The sequence below is a fragment of the Fukomys damarensis genome, unplaced genomic scaffold (genome assembly GCF_012274545.1).
Source record: "Fukomys damarensis isolate Sample0158 unplaced genomic scaffold, DMR_v1.0_HiC HiC_scaffold_19, whole genome shotgun sequence".
Classification (NCBI taxonomy): domain Eukaryota; kingdom Metazoa; phylum Chordata; class Mammalia; order Rodentia; family Bathyergidae; genus Fukomys; species Fukomys damarensis.
Window position 1 is genome coordinate 27087988 of NW_022900931.1, and position 6720 is coordinate 27094707.

At 49.5% G+C, this 6720-nt stretch overlaps 1 long non-coding RNA gene across 2 annotated transcripts in view; it reads left to right on the top strand.

Annotated features, from left to right (window-relative positions):
* The first annotated feature begins 5026 nt into the window (after positions 1 to 5026).
* The window catches only part of LOC104853581, an 11140-nt gene continuing 9446 nt past the window's right edge, over positions 5027 to 6720 (top strand). Inside the window, exons 1-2 of one of the 2 annotated variants that reach the window (XR_777828.1) lie at positions 5027 to 5105; positions 5253 to 5573. This is a non-coding gene — a long non-coding RNA (uncharacterized LOC104853581). Of the gene's footprint in view, positions 5574 to 6720 lie in introns of both variants that reach the window. The other variant, XR_002024947.1, reaches the window with a different exon arrangement.

Below are 6720 nucleotides of genomic sequence, written 5' to 3' on the forward strand. Positions count from 1 at the left end.
TGTCTTCAACTATTGGTGAAAACGCTGCTAATGGCCCACACAGATGCTCCAGCACTCTCTGGTCTGGCAAGAAAGAATAGATAGAACTGGGGTCAGGGCGCAATGAAACTGAGCCAGCTACTGCAATGCAGTGGATTTTTAGTAAATACTAATTAGGGGAGAAAAGGCAGGAAGGTGAGAAGGAGATGCTAGTGAGGCATACTGCTTTATTTTTCTCATATATGCAAATTTTTATTTTCACCTCAATACTGCAAGTTAAAGCTATTTTACAACTTATTATTTCAAGTGCTTAACCCTTTAAAAAAATTTTTTTGGTATTGGGTATCGAACTCATGTCCTTGTGCTTGCAAGGCGGGTAACAGAACCACTGAGCTAAATCCCCAGCCCAACCCTTTTAAATTATTTAATCTATATATGGAAATTAAGAAAGGTGCTACATGTGTTTCTGTTTGATAAATGAAGAAAGGGCAGTACAGAGAAAGTTACTAACTTGCCCAAGTCCTCCAGCTAATAAGTAGGACATCCATTTCCTACCCATGTCTCCCACCCCCACATAATACCCACCCCCATCACGAGTTAAGAGAAAGAGAGGAGAAGAAGGTTAGGGATGAAAAGCCAATAGATAATCCTAAGATAAAGTCCAGGCTCAGGAAAACTGTACAAATCTTGCTCTTCTTGGGTCAAGAAGATGGATTCCAGAAGATTCCAAAGGGCAACACCATAGAGGCAACTGTCTGGTAGTCAATCATTCAATGTAAATATTTAATACTATTAAATGCCCTCACCTATTATTACCTCCACGTTATGTGGTTCTGTTGAGAGGAACACTGGAGTCAAAACATGTGGAAGGTGATATCAGAGTTGCCATTTAACGTGTGACTTTGGACAGGGCAGATCTCTTTGTGCCTCAATTTCCTTGTCTGCTATCTTAAAGCCCAAGCCCAGATCTTGAGGCAAAGTCAGCCTTCAGTGATACCGTTTTCCATCTTTGCTGTCTAACATCAGATGGTACCGTTTATCCTAAGATGAAGTAGAGAGACCCAAAGGGTGCTATGTCTCATAGTTCCAAGAAAGGTCTGCAGATGGCCAGGTGGTAGAAGGGCCTGCAGGAAGCAGGGTGCGCAAGACTAAGCCAGGGCTTTTCACATCAGGCCAGTCCAAGGCCCGGCCCCGGCTGCCTGGCAGGGATCCAGGGAAGCCCAGACCTCTCCCTGCATCAAAGACTTCCTTGGGTGTAGCACTCCATGACCTGCCTCTGCCGTGGGCTCCTTCTTTTGTCTGACTGGCATCCCTTCTATTACAATTTGATCTCACTTCCTTTGCTCTGACTCTAAGGGGAAAGAAGAACAGCTGGGCATTGCCACCCCCATGCTGGCCCTTCCAATAAAGGATGCCAGTGCCAAACATGGAGCTCCAAAGCCTGCGCTTTCATCCTGTCGTAAAACTCGATCCAGCAGAGCTGGAAGCCTGTGGGTTTCCAAGCCAGTAGAGTCAGCCTCTCTGCGTCCTGGCAGTCTGTGGGCAGCAGAAGATATTTCCTATGCCATGGGAGTGGCCTCCAGGCCTTCTGAGAAGGCAGGTGCACTGGCCCAGCTACCACTCCCAGGCACCTGCCCAAAGTGTGAGTGAGGAGAAAGCACCAGGCTGGGCAGAGCAGGCCAGGTAAAGGCAATGGGAAGGGCGGGGCAGTCCTTACACCTCCCGTGACAATGCAGATGCCCCACAAAGGAAACTGCAAGCAGCCTGTGAATGAGTGAGTTTGACCAGTGGCCTTAGCTATCCCAGGGTGTGGCCTCACTCCAGAAGACACCATCAGTACATTTTAGAAGACATTTTGACTGGAAATGTGAAAGCCAAACCCTGTCGACCACGGTGCTGGAGTGCGAACTGGATTAGCTTCCCAGAAACAATTGCTAGCACTCAGGAAAGCCTTCTAAGTGCTCTTTGAAGAAGGATTTCAGTGGGGTGTGGAGGCCAGTCTGGAATCCCGGGGTTCTGGGAGGCTGTGGCAGGAAGATCGCAAGTTCCAGTCCAGCCTGCAGAACTCAGTGACTGAATGAAAGCTGTCTCAAAATAGAAAATAAAATGAGGCCTGGGAATGTAGTTCACTGTGAAGGCTCTGAGTTCAATTCCCAGTACCACAAAAAAGTATTTTCACATATTCTATAAAAATACTCAATGATATATATATTTAAAACAATTAAGTCTGTGTACATTAGAGCATTTTTAAGAGTTATAAAGATATTTTGGAACAAACTGCATGCCCACTGATTAGGATGTAGCTAAAACTCACTATTATTATAGAAAAGGAACAGCCATTAAATATAAAGAATAAAGACAAGCTTGATTCAGTGGCAGCTGCTATAATCCCAGCACTCGGGAGGCTGGGCAGGAGGCCAGCAAGTGCTATTTGAAAACAACCCTGGCAAATTAACAGGATTTTGTTTTTTCAAAAAAGGAGGAGATAGGGGTGTTGCTCAGAGTAAATGCCCTGGGTTCAACCCCCAGTAACAAGACTAGTATAAAGACCAAGCAGTCACAATGTACAATGTGAAAAAATAGGCATCAAGCCAACACACTCAGGGGCTGGGGATGTAGCTATCTCAGTGTTTCCGCCCCCTGCCTTACAAGCACAAGGTCCTGAGTTCAATACCAGGTACAGAAGAAAAAAAACAAACCAACAAACAACCAGCACATGCAGCATCTGTCCCTTAGAGGCAAGGAGGAGGGAAGGAGTCTCACAGCGGAGCCTCTCTTAGGAGCAGACGAGTAGGATCCCAGCTCAAGAACCCCATAATGCAACTTCTGAGCTTTGCCTAGCTGAGCAAAGCCCTCCCTTCCATAAATGCCTTCTTCGTCTTTGCCCCAAGGTGACACAGAAATTTCAAAAGAAATGAAAACCTTTATTGCAATATGATTTGTACATGAATGTTCATTGAAGAAGTGTTATTCAGTGGAACCAAAAAGTGGAAACAACCCAAATCCCTACAAATGGATGGACAAAGAATTCTCTGTGCATAGGGGAACATTATTCACAATTAAAAAGACAAAGACCAAATAGACCCTGTAATATGGATAAGTGTCAAAAGCCTCGGGTTCAGGGAGAAAAATAGGAAAGAGGCCATGTATCACATGATTTCTTTTTACATGAAACACACTGTGGACAAAGGTATGGACAACACAGACAGGAACCCAAAGACCTGGTGCTGGGGGCTAGGGGTGGGTGCCTATGAGAAAGACCCTGCTTTCTGCAGGGCTGATGATGTCGTAAATCCAGATTACAGGGATGGCTGCATAGCTCTGTCAATGCACTGAAAACCATTTAACTGTACACTTAAACAAGTACATTTCAAAATGCATAAATTACGTATACATTTCTACATCGATTATATTAGATATTTATACATGAATAAAGCTTTTAAAAATACCGCAGGTGATGGTGTACTTCAGAGAGACAACTCCTCAGATACGTGTTTACTCCACCGGTATTCTTCAACTACCCACAGTTGCCAAGCATTACTCTAAGAATATAGGTGTGAAAGAAACAAGAGTTACCAACTGTACTTTGGTGATCTTGAGTCAGTTTACACACTCACATCTATCAGTAGATTCCTGGACTTCCCGGCAGTCATTTCTTCCTCATTTTTCCAACCCTCAAGGGCTGCCCAGTGTTTGGCAGTGTGTAACACCCACTGCTGGGTGACCGGATTAAGGGGACTCAGAGAGGCTTCTGGAGGAGGAGAAGTGCAGAGACCCTGCAGCAGCTCACAAGGCGAGAACCAAGGAAGTGGGATCCAAGTCTGTGCATGGAAGCTGCAGGTCTTTTGTCTTCCCAGAAGCAGAGTCTCTCTGAAACTCTGGCTTATAGAGTGTGGGAGGGAGCAACATCCTGGCAAAGCTCCCAAGTCCTGTTTTCAAGATCCTGCCCAATATCTTGGCAGGGACTGGGAGCTCCTAATCCTCAGGATGCTGGGGCTTTAAGGCTTCAACCCCTAACCAGCTTGCTCTTTCTTGAGGGACTTGATGGACAGCTCTGTGGAGTTTCTTCTCTGCTTCTGCTTTCCCATGTGATGCTCAAGTCCATTCTTGGGCACCTGCCACCTGCTACGAAACGAGTTAGCATCAGGAGCTCTCCAAGCCCCTCTTTACCACTTCCAGAGCTGTCTTCCTCTCACCGCCCCTCTCAGCGAGGGCCTCCTAGAACTCTGCAAGACGTGTGCAGATCTGTAAAGATGCCTTATTCCCTTTGACCTGGTCATTTTACTTCTAGGCATGAAATTAAGAAAAAGCATCGATATTCAGAGTGGTCTGTTTTGAAGGTTGTTGGCTGCATTGATTTCTGTAACCCAGTAATATTGCTACAATGGAAGCCACCTGAATGAATACCAGAGAGGGAATGGTTAACTCAGCTACAGGACCACTGTGTGACAAGGGCAGTGGAAACAATACTGCTGCAAGCATGTTTCATTGTGAATTGGGCACCACCCTTGACACACTCTTCGGCAAGCTATGTAGACTGTGGTGTGCCCCCCGTTCTCTGCCTCCATCCTGGAAGTCTTCTCCATGTGTCTGTTTGTAGGGAGAGAGGCAGGGAGCAGAGAACTGGGGGCTGGGCAGGTTTCCAGGCAGCCAATGAGCCTCTACATGCACGCATGTGGAAGGAACAGCGCCATCCATGTGCTGGAACTCAGTAACAGTCCCTCAGTCAGTGGGCTGTGGCAGATGTCCATGCATATCTGTGCTTAGTAGAATCTTCCCGTTTTCACAATGAACAAAATAAAAATTTTAAAATAATTAAAAAATAAATAAATCTGAGGTCAACTTGTTCATAAAAAACAGCAGTTTTTAAAAATTTTTAAGATGCTCTAAGATGTCAGGTACAAATGACCCCATCAGCAGTATCCCATTGCCTGGGTCTGACTTGGACAGAATGTCCAAACCTCCTGTATGACCAAACAATGGAAGAACGTGCTCCTTGGCCCCTGGCCACAGGGACTTCAGCTTCCAGGAAAAGAAAGGCCAGGAAGGCTTATCTTTCAAGAAACAGAAAGATTTAAGCGAGCACAGGTTCTTTCCCTAAACTGAGAACTGATGGCTCATGTCTGGTAAGAGTCTGTCTCAGTGGGGTTTTGACCAGCAGCTCAAAAGTCCAAAGTAAGGGAAAGAGGGACAGAGCCTGTCTTCTCCCGAGAAGGCTTAGCAGGTGGACTGCAAAGGTTCTGTCCAAGCCTGAGCTCCCTCTGGGATTGTAGTTCCAAAAGGCTTTGCGAAGGAAGAAGAGTTGTAGAAATGAGTTAAAAGATGACAGTGCAATGATCGCGCAGAATCCAGTATGAGTCCTCAGCCCAAAGGAACTGTAAGTCTCCACTGGAAACCTCACCCCGCCTCCCCCGCTCGGGGCCTCACCTCCGACCCGGACTTAAGATGATGCACATGCATCAAAACCCCAAGAGCAAGGGACCCAGCCTTTGCCTGTAACTGTGGGGGCTGCCAAGCCGGGAAAGAAATCTAAGCCACATGTGCCGGGGGTTTCGCCTGCTCCGAGGGACACAGGGACAGCGCGGGAAGGGAAGGTACGTGACGAGAATGGAGGCGAGACCCACCCACGTGTGTGTCCTTCAACCCCCAGGAGAAAGAGGGGTCCCCAGGGAGGAGGGCCGCCCAGTCTGTGTGGTTTCTCGGGGCTACGCACATCAGCTGCCGGCGCCGTGGCCTCAGGTAGCATCTTGTGGACCCGGGTGTCTCCTACCGTTGGCTTCGCTTGAGGTCTCCTGGGAGACTCGAGTTGAGGGGAGAAAGCTCCGCACAGCCATGCACCACCGAGGCCGGCTTGGGATCCTCGGCCTCATCACCACCGAGAGCAGCTACAGAGGCAGACAGGACTTCAATGGTCTCAGGGACCAGGGAGCTCCGGGAGGGGAGGACAAGCTAGTGCGGCGTCACGGAGCTGTGCTAGGACCACAGCGTCAGCTTCTCTGGGTGGAGACGCCCCTCAGTCCATGGAGGCGGCCCTTCAGAAACCCTGGGCAGGGAAGGGGAGGAGAGGACCCACTGCCAGCCCTGCCCTTGGCACGGTCCGCAGGGTGCAGCGACCCCGGGAGAGGGGCCTTACAGCGGCCGTGGCCCGCGTGCCTGGACTGTGAGCCGACCGGGCTCTGAGGCAGGGAGGGCTGGGTCAGGCATCCACTCGCAGTGGCTCCTCACTAGGGAGCCGGCCTACCCGCTTCCGGAGACCCCGAGGACGGGGGAGCTCGCCCTGCCTGTAGCAGTCAGGCCGGGCCCTCTGGATCCGGGTCCCTGGAGCCCAGCGCTAGGGCTCGGTCCCCAGGCCGTGTCACTGTGAGACGTTCTGGGCCAGACGAGCAGAAAGAAGGCCGAGAGCTCCCCTGGGAAGCTGTCCGCCCTCTCCCTCCACTGCTCATCTCAGCATCCCTCACGCTGGAGCAGGACCGACAGGGGACAGGACCACTCCGGAGACCAACGGTGACCGCGAGGGCCGCAGCTTCCACCCTCCAGGGCGCTGAGCCCGGCCGTGCACTCGCTCTCACACCCACACCCATACTTCTCAATCCACTCCACACACTCACAAATGCATTCTACACACACATCATACACACACACATTCCACACCTACACACACTCCACACTCATACACACTCAACCACACTCCACACTGCACACTGCACGCATACACACTCACATTTCACACCCCACACTCAC